The sequence below is a fragment of the Apium graveolens genome, chromosome 1 (assembly GCF_009905375.1).
Source record: "Apium graveolens cultivar Ventura chromosome 1, ASM990537v1, whole genome shotgun sequence".
Taxonomy (NCBI): domain Eukaryota; kingdom Viridiplantae; phylum Streptophyta; class Magnoliopsida; order Apiales; family Apiaceae; genus Apium; species Apium graveolens.
In genome coordinates, this window is record NC_133647.1 from 80,647,030 (window position 1) to 80,671,377 (window position 24,348).

A 24,348-nucleotide genomic window follows, 5' to 3' on the forward strand; every position below is an offset into this window, starting at 1 on the left:
AAGTGAGTCTCTCACTGACATCTTTAGTAGGTTTCAGAAACTACTAAATGCTCTAAAGTTGCATGGAAGGGTCTATCAAACAAAAGACTCCAATCTGAAATTCCTTAGATCTCTTTCAAAGGAATGGAAACCAATGACAGTCTCATTAAGAAACTCACAGGATTATAAAGAGTTTACTTTGGAGAGACTGTATGGCATCCTGAAAACCTATGAGCTTGAAATAGAGCAGGATGAAAGGATGGAGAAAGGAAAGAAGAAAGGAGGATCCATTGCACTAGTTGCTGAGTTGGAAAAGGAGAAGGAAGTGAAGATGGAAGCTGTTGAATCAACTTCAAAGGGTCTATGAGAACAAAGGCAAGGGGCTTGCAGTAGAAAGTGAAGATTTATTGTGCCAAGATGACATGGAGGACATTGATGAGCACCTAGCATTTCTTTGCAGGAGATTTTCCAAGCTCAAGTTCAAGAAGAACTTTGGAGCAGCCAAGGCAAATAGAAACATGGTGGATAAATCAAAATTCAAATGTTTCAAATGTCGCTTGGCAGGGCATTTTGCCAGTGAGTGAAGGAAGTCAGATTCCAGTAAGAAAAAGTTTGAGTCTGTGGATTATAAGCAAAAATACTTTGATCTACTCAAGCAAAAGGAAAGGGCTTTTATTACACAAGAAAATGACTGGGCAGCAGATGGTTTGGATGAAGATGAAGATGTCAGCTATGTCAATCTAGCCCTAATGGCCAAGTCTGATGAGACAGAAACAAGTTCCTCAAGCAATCGGGTAATTACTACAAACCTTGCACATTTATCTAAAGCTTAGTGTAATGATGCCATTAATGACATGTCTACAGAGTTATATCATTTGCGTGTAACACTTAAGTCTCTTACTAAAGAAAATGCTAAAATCAAAGAAAACAATTTGTTTTTGAGTGAGAGGAATAATGTGCTTGAGTCTGAGTTTATTGATTTTGAGAAATTAAGAATTGAGTGTAAGATTGCTAAGGAGGAATTAACTAAGTCCTTGAAAAAGGAAGAAATTTTGAAGAAGCAGCTCGAGCGTGAACAAGAGATGATTAAGGAATGGAAAACATCCAGGGATGTCCATGCTCAAATCACCAAAGTTCAAGGAATCGAGTCCTTTTGTGATGAAGCCTGGAAAAAGAACAAAGAGAAACTAGAACCTAATTTGGTAGATGGACTGCTAACAGATGTAGACTCGACGGATGATGAGGATCATCCATCGAATAACAAAAAGTGTTATCCGTCGATTGATGAAAATCATCATCCGTCGGCTGTGAGCAAGCCCATCAGTAAAGCCAAACTAGTTAAGCTGAATGAGAAGTATGGGTCTGTTTTCAAGAACTTTGTTTCAGGAGAGTCTAATCAAGTTAAGAAAGGGAAAAAGGCTAATGTTGGTCACATGACTGTTAAACAGTTAAGTGACAGACTTGAAAAGATTGAGGGAAAAACAGAGACTAAAAGGAAAAACAATAGGAATGGAAAAGTAGGGATTAACAAACACAATAACTACACACCTGATAAATATGCTCCTAGAAAAATCTGTGTCAAGTGTGGTAGTGTAAATCATCTGTCTGTTAATTACAAATCTGCCATGTCTACTTCCATGTCTGTGCAACCTCAATTTCCTAACATGAATGCCATGCCTTCCATGCCTGTTAATGCTATGTCTACACTGAACATGAATGCATAGTTTGCTAATATGCCATTTGCACCTAATCCTTATTATGCTGCATATAGTATGCCACAAATGCCATTTAGCATGCCTTACTAGAATAACATGTTTACACATAGCATGCCATTTCCTGTTAGTCATAATATGCATGATAATTCTTTTGCAATGAATGGTTTCAAAGGCTCAACTCAAATGACTAAGGATGAATATGAAATTCCTAAGCCAAATGAGATAAAGCCTAAGAAACAGAAAAAGAAAGCTAACAAGGCAGGACCCAAGGAAACTTGGGTACCAAAATCAACTTGATTTGATTTTGATGTGTGCAGGGAAATAGAAAGAATCTTTGGTACTTGGATAGTGGTTGTTCAAGACACATGACTGGTGATTCTGCCCTGTTCACAGAGTTTAAGGAGAGAGCTAGCCCAAGTATTACTTTTGGAAATGACAGCAAGGGTTATACTGTGGGATATGGCTTGATTTTAAAGGATAATGTCATCATTGAGGAGGTTGCTTTAGTGGATGGTCTCAAACATAATCTGTTGAGTATCAGCCAGCTTTGTGATAAAAGCAATTCAGTAACCTTCAACTCAGAAGCCTGTGTTGTGACTAACAAAAGAAGCAATAAAGTGGTTCTCACTGGTGTGAGAAAAGTAAATGTGTACCTAGCTGATTTCAACTCATCTAATGCAGAATTTGTAACTTGTCTTCTCCGTAAACAAGTCAGGATGAAAGTTGGCTATGGCACAAGAAGCTATCACATTTAAACTTCAAGACCATGAATGAGCTAGTAAAGAAAGAACTGGTTAGAGGCATTCCTCTAGTGGAGTTTTCTAAGGATGGACTGTGTGATGCCTGCCAAAAAGGGAAGCAGATTAAAGCATCATTCAGGAAGAAACTTGATTCAACAATTGAAGAGCCTTTGCAACTCCTTCACATGGATTTGTTTGGACCAGTCAATGTATTGTCCATCTCAAGGAAAAGATTTTGCCTAGTAATTGTAGATGATTTCTCAAAGTTCTCTTGGACATATTTCCTAAAGTCTAAAGATGAGGCTAGTGAAATCATCATCAATCACATAAGGCAAGTCAATAATCATCCTGATTTCAAGGTAGAAGAATCAGGAGTGACAATGAAACTGAGTTCAAGAATTCTGTCATGAGAGCATTTTGTGAGGATAATGGGATTCTGCATGAGTTTTCAGCAGCAAGGACTCCACAACAGAATAGAGTAGTGGAAAGGAAGAACAAGTCACTTATTGAAGCTGCAAGGACAATGCTTGAAGAATATAAGTTACCAACATATTTCTGGGCTGAAGCTGTAAATACTGCATGTTACACTCAGAATATTTCTCTGGTTAATCAAGCAAGATGCATGACTCCCTATCAATTGTTCAAGAACAAGAAGCCAACTCTAAACTTTCTTCATGTCTTTGGCTGTAAATGCTATATACGGAGAAATCAAACTGATCAAAATGGGAAGTTTGATGCTAAAGCAGATGAAGGAATTTTTGTTGGATATGCTGTTGGTAAAGCATATAGAGTCTACAATCTAAGAACCAACATTGTTGTGGAATCAATATATGTTGTGTTTGATGATAAAAAGATTGAAGGACTGAAAGATAGAGATTACCATGAGAGCCTCAAATTCGACAATGTGGAGATGGTTAGTGATGACAGTGATGATGAAAGTGATCAAGAGAATGTATCTAAGGATAATGCAGATAAATCTACCACCAATGAAGCTCAAACCTCAACATATGTCAAGTTGCATAATGCTTCATCCGTCGGAAGGCAATCTGCGTTATCCGTCGGGAGACAACCAGCTTCATCCGTTGGTACTCAAAATTCGCCATATGTCGGGTTATCAAAAGGAGCAGGAAGTCAAGATAGATCACCTATAGAAAGTTCCCCTTTCTCAAATCAAAGATCCATAAACTCAGGGGGAGTTTCTAACAATCAAAACTCAATCACACATCAAGACAACAATGAGGTTTCTTCATCTAGAGATAATCTACCTCAATAAAGGAAATGGACAAAGGATCACCCCTTTGAGCTTATCATTGGTGATATTTCTTCTAGAGTTCAAATAAGAAGAGCAACTCAGGAAGAATGTCTATACAACAGCTTTCTTTCCAAGGAAGAACCGAAGAAGGTAGAAGAAGCTTTGTTGGATCCTGATTGGATTTTAGCTATGCAAGAGGAGCTAAATCAATTTGAAAGGAATAATGTATGGAAGCTGGTGCCCAAGCCTAAAGGAAAGAATCCAATAGACACCAAGTGGGTATTCATAGACAAGATGGATGAAAATGGCATAGTAGTCAGGAGCAAAGCTAGATTGGTTGCAAGGGCTATTGTCAGCAAGAAGGAATAGATTTTGATGAAACATTTGCTCCTGTTGCAAGACTTGAAGCCATCAGAATCTTCTTAGCCTATGCAGCCCATGCCAATTTCAAGGTCTATCAAATGGATGTCAAAAGTGACTTTCTGAATGGAGATTTGGAGGAAGAAGTTTATGTAAGTCAACCTCTTGGTTTTGAAGATCCAAATTTTCCAGAACATGTCTATTATCTTTTGAAAGCACTTTATGGACTGAAACAAGCACCTAGAGCCTGGTATGACACTTTATCAAAGTTCCTTTTGGAAAATCACTTCACAAGAGGTACTGTAGATAAAACTTTATTTTTCAGAAATGTTAATGGCTCTAGTATACTTGTTCAAATTTATGTAGATGGTATTATTTTTAGCTCTACAGATGAGAAACTTTGCAAAAAGTTTGCCAAATCGATGCGAAGTAAGTATGAAATGAGTATGATGGGAGAACTAACTTACTTTTTTGGTTTACAAAGTTAAGCAAGTTAATGATGGAATATTCATTACTCAAATTAAATATATTTTTGATCTTTTAAAGAAGTTTGATCTAATGGATTGCACATCTGCAAAAACTCTCATGGCCACTGCAACTAAGCTTGAATTAAACACTACTGAAAAGTCTGTGAATATTTCAAGTTATAGAGGCATGGTTGGCTCACTTCTGTACTTAACAGCTAGTAGGCCAGATATAATGTTTGCTACATGTTTATGTGCTAGATTTCAGGATGATCCTAGAGAATCTCACTTAATAGCTATTAAGAGAATTTTCAGATATCTCAAGGGAACACCAAACCTTGGCATTTGGTACCCTAGAGATTCTGGTTTTGATTTAACTGGTTATTCAGATGCAGATTATGCAGGTTGTAGAATTGATAAAAAGAGTACAACAGGAACCTATCAATTTCTAGGAAACAAGCTTGTGTCCTGGTTCAGTAAAAAGAAAAATTCAGTCTCTACTTCTACAGCTGAAGCTGAATATATTGCTGCTGGCAGTTGCTGTGCACAAATTTTATGGATGAGAAATCAATTGCTAGACTATGGTTTACAAGTTGAGAGGATTCCTATTTTCTGTGATAACACAAGTGCAATTGCCATCACTGAAAATCCAGTACAACATTCAAGGACAAAGGACAAAGCACATAGATATCAAGTACCATTTCATAAGGGAACATGTAATGGATGGTACTGTGGAACTACATTTTGTTCCCAGTGAGAAGTAGCTTGTAGATATCTTTACCAAGCCACTGGATGAATCCACCTTTTCAAGGTTGGTAAGTGAGTTAGGTATGCTTAATTATTCTTAAATCTATCTTGAAATGCAGCCATAAATTTAATTGATTTTTCAATCTTGGATGAAATTTTGGTTAAGTCAAAATTTACATCTCGACGGATGATCTTTATCCATCGAGTTTGATCATCCGTCGATATACTATTTGCTAATAAAAAATAATTAATTTTCTGGAATATTTTATGTCTCGACGGATAACAGTTTATCCTCATCCGTCGAATTGTCTTAATCTCAGCAGTCAATTCCCTGAACATTATCCATTGAGTATACTTACAGTTTGTAAGCATAACACGACGGATAATGGATGGAATTTTTATAGTTTATTTTTAAACGGCTATTTTAGGCAATTTCTATTGGTTACTTTATTTTACTTTATAATTTTTATCAGTTATTTTTGAGATAGTATAAAAGCTTATTTCATTGCATTTGCTTTTCTTTTATCATTCTCAATTCAACTGCTCTAATTTCATTCTCTCTCAAAGCACTTACTCTCTTTCTCTCCAAGCTCTTATTCTCTAACAATGGCACCTGTTATAAAGATTATGTCTTGAACTGGGTTCATTTATGAGAAGAACAATTTCACTGCATTAGTGAACAAGGGTATTCAACAATCAGGTGACTATCACAAGATGATGGACTTTGTGAAGAATTGTAAGCTGAATTATACCATGCTGTAATCACCCACAATCTTCTGTGAAGTTGTTGAAGAGATGTGGACCACTGCTACCTATAACTCTACAGATAAGACCATCACTCTAATCATTAAAGGTAAAGAATTCTGTATAAATAGTGATGTGATAAAAGCATGTTTCAAAATTCCTGATAACAACGTGACTTCACCACACACTGACACTGATATAGTCAATATGCTCAATTCCATGCACTATGCACTTCCTACTTCTAAACTGAGTGATATTAGGAGAATGGGTCTTAGGAAATAGTGGAGTTTCTTGTGTGATGTAGTTACAAAGGTTTTCTTAGGAAACATCAGCAATTTTGATTCAGTGAATATTTCCATGCTTAACATGCTATACATGCTAGTTACAGATAAATTTTATAATTTTAGTGATCTTGTCTTGTTTGAGTTAGGTTTTAAATTAGGGGAGTTAAATAAAAGAGCTAAAAATGTGTATTATGCTAGATTTCTTATGTTATTAGCTAACCACCTCTTTGAAGAGATTGTGCTTGAGAACCCTAACAACAAACTGGATTGTTGGGTTCAAGAGAGAAGGCTCATTGCAGATTTGAACAGGGCCAATCATCACAAGGATGTGCCAATGTTCTACTTTTCTGTAATGCAAGCACCTCAGGTTAATAAGGTAAGTTCATCCATCCCTACAATTATTCCAACCTCCACAATTTCTTTGAGTTCAAGAGTAGCTATGGAAACTGTGCCAATGACCAAATAGTTGCCTACCAAAGCTGCCAAACCTACTATTATTTCAAAATCCAAATCAAAGAAAGCCCCCTCTGGTATCTCCCAAAAGATGCCAGTTAAAAAATCCACTAAAGCCAAAGAGGAGAGTGTGAAGGAGGGTAAGTTAGGTGAGGGAAGGGGTGAACATAAAAGAAACCCCAAGAATAAGGTTGGAGAGTTGAGTGAATCCCAGCCTAGCCACACTGCAGTTTCCCAACAAACTGCAGTACTTAAAAAGGACAAAAGCTCACTTCTAGCTGCATCCTCCCAAAAGGATGTAGTTATTGAACAAAGCTCTCAACCAAGAGCACATGCCAAGAGGGTTAGGGACACAAGCTCACCCCAAACTTATGCCAGAAAAAAGAAATCAAAAACCTCTGAGGATGCACAGGGTACACACATTGTGCAAACTGGTGCTAAAGACACAGTCGCTGCACCTTCACAAATTCAGCTTGATGTGGCTCCAATAAATGTGGAGTCACAGCCAAAATCTCTAGTTATAGAAGCACCTCAAACACCATACTCACCAACAAATTCTCTGGATGTGGATATGATAAACACATCAATTCCTAATTCCTCTTCTTTAACTCTGTTGTGGAAGCCAAAATCTAGTGCAAGTGAGCATCATCTTTTAGATGATTTGTTGTCTCACTTGCCAATTTTTTCAGGAACTGTTGTGTCATGTATGCCTAAAATATCTTCAATCAGCACAGAGTCAACAATAGTTTCTATTCCCAGCTCATTCATTTCTACTCTCTCGACGGATATTGCTCATCCGTCGAGTAGTGATTGTATCCCGACGAATAAGCCTAACAGCAGTTATCCGTTGGATAGCAAAACCAATCACTCGATGGATATCACTCATCCGTCGAGTATCTCTGCACAGCTTCAAACTTCAATTCTTAGTGCAAAAGATTTAGTGGTTGTACAGTCACTCTTAGGATTGAGAGAGAAGAGTGTTTTGAGTGAGAGTCTGGGTTGCTCCCAGGAAAAAGGAGAGGAAATGAGTGAAAATCTGCAATCCATTTCTTCAGGATTGGAAAAAGGGAGTGAGAGGAGTCCCACCTTAGTAGGTGAAGGTGAGGGTGTGAGGGTGGGGAGCCAGGGTGAGACCCTGATGCAACAAAAGAGAGAAAACGAGAGAAATGCAGGTACTGGAGCAATAAGGATGGATGTCATTGCTAGTGAGTCAATGAATGTCCAGGATGCAGACAGGGAAGAACTATCTCAGCATCCTAAAGCTGTTATAGATTCTACTTCCCTTGATGTTGAGGAATTTACTCACCCTGTTCCAACTTATCAAATTCTAGCTGAACAGGAAAATGACAATACAGAAAGGATGCTCAATCTGGTGCATACCACCCAGTCTATGCAAAGGGCAAAGGATGCCATCACAGCTTTGCCTTCTACAGTTGGTGATGTGGACTATGAGACTGGGGGTTCAGCTGAATTCTTTGGAGATGGGAGTGGGGATAGTGAAGATGGAGAAATGAACATAGGGGGAGAAGTAGGCTCAAGCTCAAGGTCAGGTATGCCATCATGGGCATTCTCAAAGCACTGTGGAGCGCATTACTTCAAGACAACCCTGATCCAGTTAATTAATCAAACTCACACTGCTCTTCAAACCACTACCAATTCAAGCACCAAGAAGCTCCTTCAGGCACATCTAGCCTCCCTGCAACTTCAGCAAATCAAGGGCCTCCAATATGCTAGAGATGTGGATACCATGAAGGGTGATATTGAGGAGATGAAGAAGGCTATTTCAAACATGATAGATTATAAACTTCCAGAAGCTACAATGCTTGACATCAAGAGGCAATTAAGGAAAAATTCTGATCTGTCAACCAAGATAGATGCCTTGGATACAAGAATGTCAGCCATGGAAGCATCTTTGACTGCCATTCATCTCCATCAAGCCCAATAAACTGATCTACTTCAAAAACTGGTGGCAGCTCAAACCCCCTCCACAGCTCAACTTGATGATAACAAAAAGGGGAGAAAGGACCAAGTGAGGGGGAGAAGCTTCAGATACAAATTAGTAAAGTAATTGTGCCTTCAATTACTATCTCAAAGCCACCAGTTACAGATGGTATAGATCTGATTCAAGCAGCAGCAGCGAACTTGAAAGTTACTGAGAAAGAAAAGTTGAGTTTGGTCAACTGGGAGAAGATTGATGAGGAGATACAGAAGAAGTTTAAACTTGTCAAGGAGCCAGTTAAGTTAGCCATCCATCACTCTCAAGTCAAGCAAATTAGTATGAATAAGATGAGCATGAATTATCTGGAAAAAGGACAATCTTCCTGCATCAAGTCTCCAAAGGCTGAAATGATTCTTAAACCAAGGGCAAACTACTCAAAATCATCTTTGAAAAACCCCTTAGACACTGTGTATGAGACACCCAAGCCTGATGAGAAGAAGCTTCTGTCAAGATCAATTGCCTTCTATAAGGATCCAGCTGATTCAGCTTCTAAAAGGAGGATTGCTAAGATTTTCAGGAATGGGAAAGAAATTTGTGTGGTGGCTGGACACCCTCAATTTGCTCAAGCAAAGAGAGAAGAAAAAGCTAGATTGAAGCAGGAAAAGAAGTAGGCTGCTCTAGATGCTAAAAAGGCTAAATAGAAGAGAGAGCAGATTGCTATCTTGGCCAAGCTACATGCTGTAAATTCATCACAACAAATTCCCTCTCAACCATCTGAAGCTACTGAATCAAGGAAACAAGTTGAAGAACAGAAGAAATCTCCAAGAAAGAAAGCATTGGCTAAAAGAACTAAAAGGAAACAGGATATTGTTGACAAGAAATTGGAAGATCAATTTCCTAAGGAATCCACACCAGCTACAACTCAAGCAACAAAGCCCTCTGTGGTATTTGAAGACATAAGGGTGGTGGATCCCTACAAGAATATTCATGGTGAACCTATTGTGCCCAAGGATGAGCCAATAGAATGGGAGAACATACCAATTCCAGACTTCAATCTACCAATCCTTAGCAAGCCAAAAAGGACAAAGTCAAGAGCAGTCAAAAAAGTGAAGTTGTCACCTCTCAAATCCAAATCTATAGTCAAAGCTCAGCCCAAAGTCAATAGGGGAGACTATCTGTACTTGTGTGACATCAAAGAATTTTATGATCTAAATCTCTATCTGGATGAACTAGATGAAGTAAGAAGTATTGATGCATACAGAAACCTACCTGAAAGGTTAGTGTTCAAGTACAGAGGAGGAAAGGAGATTCAGTGGCCACTTCACAGGATTCTTCAAGTGAGCCAAGCTGTACTGATTAAAGTTTATTCATCCTTCAAAAAGAACTTTGGGTTCAATGTCACTGCAAGAAGACTAGTATTGAAGAAGATTGAAGAACTAAGGAGTGTTAGAGCTAAAGATGCACTCCCAAAGACTCTAATCATCCCATACACAGGGAGAAGAGTGCATCTAAGGCCCTACTGGCTGATGGAGTTCATAGATGATAAAGGTGTGAGAAGATTCTTCAGATTAGAAGACCAATTGAGCATCTCTAGCAATGAGACTCTTTTGGAAATGCAAGGAAAGCTAAATCTCTCAGAATATGATGAACTAGAATTCCACAGGCAGCTCCAAAATCAGATTGAAGAAAACAACAGAAAGCTTGGAAGAAGATCCAGACCTAAAGGAACTAGATAAATCTGCTCAGGCTAGAGGAGCATCTTGAAAATGACTGTGAGCTAAACTTTGTACATTTTTTTATTTGAAGCACTTTTCAGTATTATCTACTTTCTTTTAAAGTTGTATGTTTAGGGTGTTTTGTTATCATCAAGTATCTCTTAATTTATGGCTACAATTCCAGTAGACATAAATTGGGGGAGATTGTTGTGCATATGTTGTGTACTTGATGATTACATGAACAAAACACCTAAGTAGATTTTACTTAGTGAAATAATGTAGCACTCGACGGATAAGAATTATAGTCTCGACGGATAACTCATTATAGTCCCGACGGATGATGACTTATTATCCATCGAGTGAGTAGCTTATGTAATAATGAGTCTGTAGCACATTTCTGCATACACCTTTGTATATATTTTGTAGTAGCATATAAGTGATGTTGACTTTAACTAGATATGCAGAATAGGTTGATTAATTGTACATAGATGATGTCTTGTAATTCTGTATAAATGAATTGAAGTCAAGTGCCAAAATAGTTACCGACGGATGATTAACAAAGCCATCGACGGATGATCAAATGGCTATCAACGGATGTTCAATATAGCAGTTGACGGATGATCATAAACTCAACGGATGATCATGTACTCAACGGATAAAGAATTCAAATATCAGTTGACAGTGACAGCATAGTCACATGTGTCGAAGTGTATGCAAATGGAATGAGGAAGCCTATTAATTGGGTAATAGAGAACAACGTAGCAAAGTATTAGAGTATAATGATCCTGTCTTTTGACTTTGTAATCTTGGTAATATATAAATCAAAAAGTGGCAAATAGAAATAAGAATCTGAGATACAAAAAGTGAGAAACATTTGTAAGCAAAATTCTTAGCATTTCTCTGTATTCTCAGTAGTTCAATATTTGTAAGCAGCTGTGAGCATTCTTGCACACAGGGTTCTCTCGATATATAATATATATCTCTGGTGGAATCATTCAAATCCACTAGAAAGTTTTTAAAGACTCTTGTTTTTAATTACTTGTGTTTTGATTCACTTAAGTTTTATTCCGCATTATGCTAATCAATACACTTATATTTATATTTGAGTTAGAACATTTTATTTCAAGAAAAAGTTTCAAGAATTCCATTCAACCCCCTTCTGTAATTTTTGTCATATTGTTAAGGGACTAGTAGTATCCTCCTTCTCAACATTAGTAAAAGGCTCAGCATCCTTTGCAGGAGAAGCTGGGGGAGAGGTAGTACTGGGATCGAGGATACGTTCATCATTCTGGGGGGAGTTAAAGAGAGCATCCAGGCTGTCTTCAGTCTCTGGCTGTTCAGGACTTATAAAGTCCTTGGGATCTATTGAGCCAGGATATTTTTCAAACACTGCCTTCACAGCTGCATCCCACCCTTGGGTAAACTGAAGAGGATAAAGACCCTCATCATGAATTTCCATGAGATTCTTAAATTTCTCAGAATCTATGTAGTCATCAATGATGGTTTCTTTGTCACTCCGGAGCTTAACCAGCTCAACATGGGCCTTGGACAGCTCCTCCCCCTTGGTCATTAGCTTCTTCTCCAAAACCTCAGCCCTCTCCTTCCACTTCTTCATCTCCCTCTCAAACTCATCTGAGTTCCCCTTCCAGGACCTAGCTTGATGAAGGGCCGCTTGGAAGTAGGTATTGCTCTGCACAAAGAAGTGTGATTTAACACAGATTTATAACCGAAGAGAGAAGTTGAAATTAAAAGGTAAGACAAAAATGTTATCGTAGCTTGGGACTGAGAACCCAGGAGCTCAATGGACTCAATGTCACTCCCCGTGACAATATCAGTGAAATCATGGGGAGTTATGGAGTGGTAAGACCAATCCTTAGCATGTTTGTGGATCCTACCACCGTATCACTCCTCCTAAAGCCCCAGTTGGGCCTGAATGAATGCGCCTTCAAGGGGGATCCACATCATCCCCCAGTTCCACCACCGGAGCATAAGGCCTAAGGAAGATATGAGCATTAGGCTTGCTCCTGGGGTCCTTATTGAGCTTGGCCCTCTTCGGGCGTCCAGATTCTCCCTCCTTAGGCCTATTAATGTTATTAATGGCCTCACAAGCTGAAATGAAAAAAGAAGAAAAACATTAAAATCTGAAAATGATTGAGTTTCAATAAAGAGAAATAAAAGGAAATACAGGTTAATATTACCCCTATCACTAGCCTAAGAAAGGCCCACTTTCCTCAAAGAGAACTCCTCTAAGAGAGTCCATGTATTTGGTTTGCCTTCATCCGAAATGAGGGCTTGATAAGCAACCTCCTCCTCGCCGGTCAGCCTAATGCTAGCAGGGTTGCCATCTACTACCTTGCAAAAGGGCCTACGAAAAAGGGTTGCCCAATCGCCTCCAGCCCATGTTAACCTAACAAACTCGTCTCTCCACTTTGGGTTATTCTCAACAATGGAGTTACCATAAAAAATATGGGGAATTTTGGGCCTTTGACGTAATAAAACCCAACCAGGTTGAGTTAAAGTACTGTTATAAAACTGATTTTTTTTTTCTAAAAATGGCGACTGAAAGAGGTAATTTATTCCTAAGACATAAAACCATAAAGCAAAAAATATTCCTCCATGCATTAGGAGGGAGCTGACATGAGTTTATTTGCACATCTGCAAGCAAACGTGGGATGAATTCGTGGAAGGGGTACCTAAGACCCGCGGTTAAAGCTCCTCGATAAATAAAGATTATATCCCCCTCCCAATTATAGGTCCTATCCCCAGGGGCGGCCGGAGTAATTCTAAGGTTAGGGGGAGTCTGTACATGGTGTTAAAAGCTTCTATCCCACCATCAAGGTCATGAAAGGTATTACCATGGTTGTAAGAATCTAAGTCAGACAAAGATGGATATTAATCCCCTCTAGTGTTTATCATGTCTATAAGATAAGTATAAGGAGAGCGTATTTGAATGGCAGTACCTCTTTTTGAAGAATTCATCTCGGCCAGCCAAGCAAGGTCGCGATCCGCCATTGATATTCTTGGGAAGAAGGCTTGAAACCCATAAAAGGTTGAAGATGGTGGAGCTGCGGTGGAAGACAACACCGGAAATCACCTTTCTTAGAGAAGAACTAGAGAGATTGTTTAGAGGATTTGAGAAGTGAGAAGTGAAATGAGAATTCTCACTTCTCACCTCACTTATATAGCCGAAAATTCAGGAATATGAATCGACTAAATCCCATAGAGGCAAGGCCCATTCTAAGAAAGTCCATTAAAAAGGAAACTTCAGGGACATTCTAGAAACAGAAAAGGAAACTGAAAGGTCAAAAATCGACCGGAATTTCAATTAAAGTAATCGATTAGAGTCCTGATCGATGGTAAATGAAACCCTGGTCGAATTTTCATTCGGTTAAAACAGTAAAAAATCACTTAAGTCGATCAGAGTCCTGATCGAAAAAGGAAGAATTCTGATCGAATTTTCATTCGATTAGAGGGATGAAAAATCACTTAATTAGATCAGAGTCCTGGTCAAAAAAGATAAAATTCTGATTGAATTTCCGTTCGACTAGAGATATAGAAATTTGCTTAATTAGATCAGAGTCCTGATCGATAAAGAAAATAATTCTGATCGAATTTCAGAAAGACCCCAGTGTCAAAAGCAAGTCAAAATCGATCAGAATCCTGATCGAATCGATCAGGATTCTTGGTCGATTTTACCTTAAATCTCAGTGTCAAAAATACGTCTAAGTCGATCAGAATCCCGATCGAATCGATCAGGATTCCTGGTCGATTTTCCCTCAGAACACAGCAACAAGATCCAAGTTAATTCCATCAGGATCCTGATCGATTTCGATCAGGAATCCTGATCGAAATCTTTTCGACTAGAATGGAAAATTACCTGCTAATTTGATCAGGATCCTGATCGATTTCGATCAGGAATCCTGGTCAATTTCGCATGACTTCTGGTCGATTTAAGTCGGAAAATTAAGAATAAATCCTGAGAAATTAAGGAAATTCCTTATAAATTCCTGGAAATTATGAATATTTTCTGGAAATTAGATATAAATCCCAGAAGTTAAGGAAAAATCCCAGAAATTAAGGGAAGATTCCTGTAAGTTAAGGAAAAATCCCAGAAATTAAGGGAAAATTCTTGTAAATTAAGGAAAAATCCTAGAAATTAAGCGGAAATTCCTGGAAAATAGAGGAAAAATCTCAGGAAATTGAGGAAAAATTCCTGAAAAATACCAGAAATTTCCTAAAAAAGGGAATAAGGTAAAAATAAAGTAATAGAGAGTTTCCAAAATAACCCTGAAGCTATGAACAAGGAAAATCGTTGTAAATGTGTAGGTCACTCCACACTTTACGCAAAAATGATACCCTGTAAGGGAACAAATGAACTCAACTTCTGCAAAACCTTTTACGGTTTCCTAGAAGTTGGGTGGCAAATGATAAGGAGTAAAACAAACCCTGATTGTATAATTAATATCGCATTAATTATACTAGAATTGGGCTGATAGTTAAGCCCATTAAAAAGGGCCCAAAGCCCTGAATATTAATTAATTTCGTAATTAATTAATAAGGGATAAATCAACTAATTAATAAAGTCCAAATGAAGACACAATTCCTTGGAGATTGGCCTCCAAGAAATCTCATAGGATAAGGAATTGGTTTCCTACTTCCTAGAACTCCAAAGTCCATTCTAATTCAGAGACTTGCCAACCAGGTCTCCCAACTCTAGTCTAATTCAAGGGCTCCCAACATCTATATAAGGGGTCTCACCCCATAAATCAGAACTATATTTTTTGACTTGATCCTTGGCAATCAGCAAGGTACTTAGGCATCTTGTTAAGGCAGATCGAGTCACGAGACACAAGAGCAGTCAAATCGAGCCTCGAAGCTCACGAACCCTGGTAGTAAATACATCAATTAATGCACCTTAGTTTTCTATCCATAACACCTATCGTGAACTTTTTCAATATAATACATTTTGGATTTAACTATATAGTGAAGTCCAAAATTCATTACATCGTGAAGTCCTAATATACCATATCATAAACTCAAAAATGTACCTTATCGAGAAGTCAAAAATTACTCATTCATCAAATTCTTGTTTATCATAAATAATTTATGATTACTCATAATTATTTATGAATATAAATGTCTAAGTCATATTTTTTAGAATTAATTAATTAATTAATTAATTAATAACCTTAAACAAATTTTGGTTATCAAATTCACGATATAGTTCATATCGTGAACTCAGTACTGAAATTGATCAATATCGTGAGCTCTCGAAACCAACGAGTACTCGATATGCCTTGTTCCATTTGACTTATATAGTGGGATCTCAGAACTGCCATTTGTCGAGTAGTCCAAAATTTTGTAACATAAATTCTCAGAATTGATTCTGAGTTTGTGACATTGATTCTTGATTCTCATAGAAGTCTGAGAGATTATGAATCAGTCATTAAAAGTCCAACCAGGGATCACCTCAAAAATATGAAGTATTAAACAAGAGTAACCCTACTGCTACAATTAAATTTCCTAATAAAATATATCCAAGTTAAAAATAAAAAATTAAACGAGATACTCTTTTACATCAATCTGTGAAGATTGTCTTTATATTATAACTCAACTTATCAGAAATCTTACTATACCATGGAACACAGTTATTAACTCAGCATCAGTATTTAATGGTTCCAAATAAACATTGATATCTCAATGCATCATTATCAGTATTTATCAGTCTTTTCAAAATCAATAAGTGTTGCTACATGATCATTACTCCATTTTTGAAGAATGTCATATCTGTCTTCCAGAACATGGAGTTTGTTGAAGACTCAGTATTTTTGAAGTAATAGTTTGTAAGTTTCTTAGAGAAGACAAGTCATAATAACTTTTAGTCATCATGAGAAGCTCCTCCTGAGAATATGCTCCCCCCTGAGTCTGATGCTACCCATATGATAATCATGAATAAGCATAGGTGAAGTTTATTTGATTCATTTGCAGATGTGACTCCTCTTTAATTGCTTGACATACCTTAGAATTTTGAGTATTTATGCAGGTGTCCCCATGGTTTGTTTTAGCTTTAAACTTCTTCCGCTTCATTTGTCCTTTCCTCATCATATCAACATTTATCATTGTTCTTCCAAAGTCAACATTTCTTTGATGAAGGTCCATTGAAGACTCTTCATTCAGTCCTATTCTGCATTGCAAACTAGCTTCTCAGCAGGATGACAATTTCCATATTATCATCATATTGTCTCTCTTGTTAAACTTTTGCTATCATCTCCAAGGTTTACACATGGGCCAGCTTATTCTTCCTCCTTTGTGATAGCAGGGTTGTATCACTCCTTCACTATCTTCTACCCTGAAAATACTATAGAATTCAATTTTTTTAGTACCCAAACTATGTTGGGTCCAGGATGCTTGGATACAGTTTTTACTTTCTCAACCTTTGACATATGCTCACTCCTTTATTAGTCTCAGAAATAATTTTCTGTTACTTGAGTAGAGATGGAAATTTATACCAAACCGATGGATATCCGATCCGTACCAACCCTAATGGGTTTTATTAAACCCGAATTTTTCAGTTTTGGGTTTAATTTTTAAACCCGAACTAATTTTAGGTCTGGTTTGGTTTTAGGCCATACCGTTCCGAATCCGACCTGAAAACCCGAAACCTGTTTCTAACCGACCAAACCCGAACCTAACCTCAAAACCCGTATTAAAATGTTAATATTAATATATTTATATAGTTACTAACATCATTTTATTACCAATATAGTAATATTTAGTCATATTAACCTAGTGACCTAGGTCCTGTCTCTTCCCTCTCCTCTTCTTAAAACATAAACCCTACAATTATCGGTGCGGCAGTGGCGCAGTGTTAAACATCGGTGCATCAGCAGTACTCTCAAGTCTCAAGTAATCCTTAGGAATCGGGATCTCATTTTCGTGACAAGTGAGATTAATTAACCCTAGGTTTTCCACCTTTGTTGGATAGTTTAGCTAATTTATTGAGATTTAAGAATAAAGGATTCCTATCTTAGCTTCTATTAATTATGTCTAAACCCTATATTCATATTCCTATGTTGATTTTTTTACTTAATTTTAATGCCTAAACCCTTATAGTACAATTTATGATTTATGTTTGACAATTTGTGGATTGATATTCGTTGAATCCTAGTCACCATCATGAACACTGAGTCAAGACCAGTAGATGATAGTTCTAAACCAGCAAAACCAAATCCCTCAGGACCAGAACCTCAGTCAGGCTTCAATGATAACGATTCAGGCCCGGATATAACTGACTCAGATTTAACCGATAATGATGATGCTCAAGTACAATCAAACAGAAAAGAAGGAAATGTTGGAACCGTGCTGGAGACCTACTATACAGTCGCACTCAACCTCACGATGACCTATTTTATTCTATTTCCTATTCCTAATCCTAACCTCTACCCAATCCCGACAATCTAGGCTTGTTTCAGTGACTTATAACTTGTGGCTCTGATACCAACCTGTGGCGCCCTCCAAACCCGGGTCAGAAGTTTGGGGTCCACAACACAGACACAAAATTTAAACCTGTATATAAAATAGTATTTGTAATGACCCTGTTTTACTTAACCAAGGATCGCAACAGGTTAAAGTATGAAAACAAGCCACAACCTTAACTTTTATTACAACGTACCAAATCTCAACTAATTTAATTTACAACTGATATGAAATTATTCTTACAACCTTACTATCTCACTATTGCATTAAGCTCCTGCTAGCTCGATCAATCATAATCTGGAATCCTAGCTCGAATATTAAACTGGGAAACCTCGCTATCAACCGTGTCCTTCTTAACTGTAGAATACATAAAAAGATTCGCAAGAGTGAGCTAACTAGCCCAGCAAGTCATATTATCAATAACTGAGGTTAAACCATAATAAACGAGGTGATTTAAAGGAATCAAGTTTCTTGCTAAACAACCAATAGAATTGAATATTTATTTTCAGTTTTTAAAACCAAGGTTAGGCTGCTGATCAGTCACGCACTAACCCCGAGCAGAGCATACAGCACTGCTCTAACTACTGGATCCAAGGCACACATTGGCCTAACTTGACCATCGATATGGTCTGACCACGAATCTGGTCCATACAAAGAAAACTGCCCAATTCTAAAGCATTTCAATATAATAAACAAGAGAGTTCAATAAACCGGATCATAATCAATAACAATAAAACACTTGTATAAGAGCATAATAAAAATTCATGGTTACTGAAAGGGTATGCCAAAGTACATAAAAGAAATGGCCTCCAACCGGTAGGATAATCGGGTATTAGATGAATAGTGTTTGTACAAGGTTTTAGTACTTTGATATCACAAGGTATGGGTGAGTATGAATGTTTCTGTATGTTTAAATAATTTTGTTCCAGTGTTTGGTATATGATGGTTATATATTTGTGGAGTAGTATCGTATTTATGTGGTTTAATATCTGGTAAATCAACAAGAAATGGTTTACAAAGAATAAGGCTTGGGGCTCAAAGATCAAATGATGTGGCTCAGGTTCAAGGCTGAAGGATTCAAAGTATTTACAGTATAAAACAGGGCTATTTGGGTACTAACAGTATGTCACAAGAGAATTTTAAAAACATTTGCATTATATCTCGAGAAAGGTTTAGGAATACTTGCCTTATCATAATCGATTTCAACTTCACTTGTACTTGTCTAATGACTCCATTCAATCATCACTCGTCTTCTTTTCTTATGCCTCGCTTCTATCCTCCGACTACTTGCTGTATTTTTTACATGTCAATTTCTATTTTCTGATCACCTGCTTCCCTTTCTTACGCCTTGCTTACTCTGCTAGGCATTATAAATATCTATCAATATTTAGCTCATACGATTCTATTTGACATACACTTCTATCTACCCTTCGTTTCACCCAAATCCGATTAACGGATTGAAAGTTATGCTATAAACAAGTAATCACCGAATATATAGACCGACAGTCAACCAACAAGTCACATATAACACATAGCACGTCACATAATTAATGACATATCATATATAAAGAAGTCTCGGGTCATGAATAGGCTTTCGGTTACTTAAAATGATTTTTAAAACATTTTTCGGAATTAAAACGGGTCGTTGGATCAATTTTGGACTAATAAACAGGGTTCGGTTGGCCAATTCTGGCTTCAAAACAATTTTATAATAATTATCGAGCCTTGAAAATAATTTAGAATAATATTTTAAAGCTCGAAACTATTTTTCAGAATTTTTAAATCATTTTTAAATAATTAAATCTAATTAAATAATTAATTAAAACTAATTAATAACTAATTAAATTAATTAATCAATTAATATTTAAATTAATTGACTAATTAAATAATTATTTATCAACTAAAATTAATTAACTAAATAATTTGGATTTTTTTTTGAATTAAAATAAATTTTCAGAATTTAAAATAATGAATTTTTTAAATTTAAAATAATTAAAAACAATTTCTGAAATTAATATAAAAAGGACATACAGTTTTCGAGAATAATAAAACAGTAATACGATTTTTGAAAGTTTTTAAAAGTAGGATACTATTTCTGCAGAACAGGGAAACTTCAGGGGTCAAATTGTAATTTGCCCCTGTCGTGTTCCCCGTTCAAACTCCGGTGGCCGGCCGCCATTAACGGCGGCTACCAAGCTTTCCGGCGTACTGAAACACCGCCCAGAATCACACCAAATTGACAGGGATTGCTCGTTACGTTGCCAGGAACTCAAATATATTCTCAAATCAGTCAACCATTCAGCCAATCGTCGGAAAAACGAACGGGAAAATCCCGCCGCCGCCTGGGTTCGTTTTCCGGCGAAATTCGAACTACGCAATCCAGAGATCGTCAGTTAACAAGCTACACATGAATCAATTTGTTTTTTCACGATCTACTCAATGATGTAATCAATTTCAGCTTTCAATCCCAAACAAAGAAACGCCTAAATCTAATTAAGAACATTCAAACTACTAAAAACCCTAATTCATCAATTCGAGAATCAAACCCTAATTTGAACATGTTATTGAACTCCAAATTTGAAGTATAATATACCAAAATGATCAGGAAAACAAGCTCTACAACATACAATCATCAAATCATTCAAACAACCATCCGTACAAAAATTCATAATTTAAATACCAAGAAATTCGAATATAAATAATTAAATAGAAAATCACCTGATGTTTCTGGGTTGAAATTGATGGAAGATTTGGATTCTAGGTTTCAGTAGCTTCGTTTTGAGTATATGTACGCCATAATCGGATATCGATAACGCCTCCGAATTTGTGTTTGATTACGAAGAACAAAATAGAATTATAGTATTTTCTTTGTAAAAATTCTGTAAATACTGTTTGCAAATGATTTCCGGTACAAAATAAAATACGGTAGAGGCTATTTATAATTACGGGAAATTAGTATCCCGTTTGATCATTCCGGATATAAAATAGTACGTTTATTTATAAAAACTGATCCAGACGGTACCGGTTTTCGAGATAATTATCAAAACTAGTACAATTTGTACTGCGGTCTTGGTCTTAGCGCCTGGTTACACGTATTACGAGGTGATAATTGTGATAGTTTAATAAAAAAGCTCCCGTTTATCGAAAATACGAGTTTAATTGATTTACCGAAACGAATATTGTATCGAAAATATTGCGTCGGGACCCGCGCAGGACGAACCGTACGCCGGATCGAAAAAGTCAAAACATGGAAAATGCTCAGAATATTACGGTTAGGTTAGGAAGGAGTTCTCGGAAGAGTTTCGGGTTCTAAAAACGTAAAAACCGATAACGGTGGTTGGTTCCCGTTTTTATAAAATAGATTTTAAATACCCGGAAAAAGATTTTATTAAATCTATATGATTCCTATAAATTCATAAATCAACATAAAAATAATTAGGAAGATATGACAATTATCTATATTTTATTTTGAGCATATAAAAATTTAAATACTCAATTAATAATATTTTTAAACATCCAAACACATTTAACACTTAACAATTAATTCACATGATAGATACCGAATACATATAATAATTATCTATTAGCAAAAATAGTTGCACGTAATATCCCGGATATTACAACTACAGCCATTGTTTAAGGTTTCGTGTAGAAACATGATAAAAAGTGAGATTTTTTGAATTTACGAGTTTGAAAAGGTGAAGGCATTGAGTTTGATATAGAGAAATAAAAGTAGAATTGCTATCACAACGGACATGTGGACAGCGAGCAATCAAAAAAAGGATACATGGCAGTCATGACACATTTTATCGATGATTCATGGATTTTGCAAAGTCATATCATGAGGTATGCACATTTTTTTTCCAAATATTAAATTTAGTACATTACCAGTTAACTATTTTCTAATTGTTGTTTATTCTATAATTTTTTTTAGGTTTATATATGTGCCTTGTCCACACACTAAAGATGTCTTATGTGAGTATTTGGTTTATTGTTTGATGGATTGGAACTTGGATAAAAAAAAATTATGTATGATTGTTGATAATTGTACGACCAATGATGCCATGATTGAATTGATGCTAGAAAGGTTAGATAGTTCATCACTTTTGGAAAGTGATAATTTATTTCATATGCATTAATTAGGACATATTTTAAACTTGATTATAAAAGATGGATTAGATAAAATAAAGGTTGGAGTTGGAACAATTATGGAATCAGTTGCTTATTGGATAACAACACCTAAAAGGGAAGAGAGATTTTAGGAAACGGTCCAACAATTGCGTAATATAAATATTATAAAGTTAGGACTTGATTGTGTAACTTAGTGGAACTTAACCTACTTGATGCTTGAAATTATATTATTGTATAGGGATGTGTTCACTAGATTGAGTCGTAAGGACATTCAATATAAAAGTGTCCATTCTCCTGAAAATGAGAATTTGCTAAAGAAGTGTGTTAAAAGTTGAAGTCTTTTTACAAGGAAACTGAAATATTTTCTAGAACAAAGTACCCCACTTCTAATACTTATTTCATTAATATTTGTGAGATTCGGCTTGCTAAGACTGAATGGAGGGAAAGTCCAAATTAGGTTAAATGGCTGATAAAATGTTATTGAAATTTGAGAAATATTGGGATGTGATTCATGGTGTTGTTGGAGTTTCCATGGTCTTGGATCCTAGATACAAGTTGGAGGTATTAGAGTTTTATTTCGATAAAATTTTTGGAGTACGCACTCTAATTGAAGTTGAAAATATTGATAAGTGGCATTTTATACCACTTAGAACGTCTTATAATAGCTTAAATTGGTGTCTTAAAATCAAGTATTTTGTGTATTTGATGCGTTTTTCTAGTGTTTGTGTATTTCAGGGTATTAGTTGCATTTCGGGAGAGAATTCATCAATAATAAGCCTTGGCATGTGTTTAGCATTGCAAGTGGGAAGATAGGAGCAGATTGCAGCGAAGAAACGGAGCAAAAAGAGAGTATTTTCCAGAAGGGGTCTGAGCGCCCGCTCAGCTCTACTGAGTGACCGCGCAGGAAGCTGAGCGCCCGCTCAGGAAAGCTGAGCGGCGGCGCAGGGTCGTAATTTCAGATTAAATATTTTAGACTCCTATTTCTGTTTGGCTTCCAACTTCTGAGTTATCTGGGTTTTATGGGACTCCTATATAAGTAGATTTCAGAGACATTTCACAAAGGTTGGATCGTTGTATTAATCGAAGAGCAGGGAGATAAGAAAGAAGACCGTTTTAGCACACCACAACGAAGAGGAAGCATATTTTCTTGTGATTCTTTATTTCGTTGTAACGTTGGATGCTAGTTTTCTTTACTTTGAACCTATTTACTCTTGTGACGTACTTTGGTTTAATATAAGTAGTTTTTAGTTATTATTGTTGTATGTTATTATCATGTTTTCATATGAACCCATGATGACGATGAGTGCTATCATGGGCTAATCGTGATCATGGGGTCGTAACAGATTTACTATGGAGTTCTTTAGTTAGTTGTTTAATACCTTAGTGTGTGATGATTGTATGATATCTAGTATTGGTTGTGCGTATTCGTCTTATGTGTGTCGCGAACATATAAGACGGGGTGTTAATCTCTTGTGAAGCGACGGTGGATCTTGATATTTAGAACTTGCCATGCTAGCATAGGTTCATGTACGAGTATGCATTATTAGTGGATAACTCTAATCGTTTTATTCACCCTGTGTAATCAAAAGGAATAACGTGTGCTTTAATCGTTATGTTGTCAATTTCTGTAGACATATAGGGACTCAACATAATTGATGCCTATTCAACTTCTATCTTAATTGTGGATGTTTGGTAGAATGGTATTAGTACAATGAAAGTTGACTTTTATCAGTTTCGTGTTATGCGATTAATATCATCACTGTTGCATGCTAAGGGTAATAACAATAGCTATTGAAGGAAGTAGTAATGAAGTTGTGATCTCATGAGTGTTTAATATTGTTAATTTAAGTGTTAATTAAGTGCTTAATTATAGTAGTTAATTGTAGTTAATAATTAGTTAATCAAATCTAAGTGTTATAGTCTTAATATTGAGAAGTAATCATACATTGGGGAGTGAGTTTATTTGAACATAATTAGTCAGAGTCTCTGTGGGAACGAACTAGAAAGTATTCTATATTACTTGCGAATGCGTATACTTGCGTGTGTTATTAGCGCGTGTTTTCACCCTAACAAGTTTTTGGCGCCGCTGCCGGGGACTCGGCGTATTTGTTTAGTTTATATACTTACCATCATTGGTCATTAGGACTCAGTGATTAAGACGTGTTACTTATTGTTTCCGGTTGTGTTTATTGCGCCGAGACCCGCGCAGGACGAACCGTACGCCGGATCGAAAAAGTCAAAACATGGAAAATGTTCAGAATATTACGGTTAGGTTAGGAAGGAGTTCTCGGAAGAGTTTCGGGTTCTAAAAACGTAAAAAACGGATAACGGTGGTTGGTTCCCGTTTTT